Genomic DNA, 590 nt, shown 5'->3' with positions numbered 1-590 from the left:
GAGGGAAAATAATAATAATAGTTATAATAATATTAATAATAATAATAATAATAATAATAATAATAATGGTAATAAAAATTCCCTATTGCCAAAATTTTGATTAATTGTTGGATTCTGCCATTTTGAGAGATTTATTTATGTATTTATTTGGGCATTCATGTGCATTTATTTATATAAATTAATACATTTTAAGCATATTTAGTTGTATTATTGATTTTTTAAAATTAATTCTCCTGTTCAGATTCTCGGAGTTAAAGCAGCAGAGGTGTCGCTGGCCCTTTAAGAGATGTTTTTCCTCCGCACGTGCTCTCCTTATATGGGGGCAGCAACAAACGATGACCGTTAGTTACCTCTGTGCTCCGCATCGAGCAGAGCTATAAAACCTGGCGGAGGAGAAGAAACTGTTTTGTCACTGACTGAGAAAGACGAGCGAGACTGCGAGTCCCGACAAGGGAAGGGTTTTCCTCGTTTTTGGTTTGCCTGGGTATGACACAAGCAAGAGTGGATAGGAAAAAGGTTAGTGGAATGTTAAGTTGTTTTTTTGTTTGTTTTTTTCTTTGTTAGACTTGTCTCTGGAAAAAAAATACTGT

General features: G+C 34.2%; 1 protein-coding gene across 3 annotated transcripts in view; it reads left to right on the top strand.

Moving 5' to 3' along the window:
• Nucleotides 1-336: 336 nt before the first annotated feature.
• The window catches only part of LOC112140337 (phospholipid-transporting ATPase ABCA1), a 32,761-nt gene continuing 32,507 nt past the window's right edge, over nt 337-590 (top strand). For 2 of the 3 annotated variants that reach the window (XM_024263282.2, XM_024263273.2), the window contains exon 1: nt 338-516. The gene's annotated coding sequence lies outside the window, so the exon portion shown is untranslated. Of the gene's footprint in view, nt 517-590 lie in introns of all 3 variants that reach the window. The other variant, XM_024263255.2, reaches the window with a different exon arrangement.

This window comes from Oryzias melastigma, linkage group LG14 (assembly GCF_002922805.2).
Source record: "Oryzias melastigma strain HK-1 linkage group LG14, ASM292280v2, whole genome shotgun sequence".
NCBI lineage: Eukaryota > Metazoa > Chordata > Actinopteri > Beloniformes > Adrianichthyidae > Oryzias > Oryzias melastigma.
Note: the sequence above shows the minus strand (reverse complement) of the source record. Positions and strands in the feature narration are given on the sequence as shown.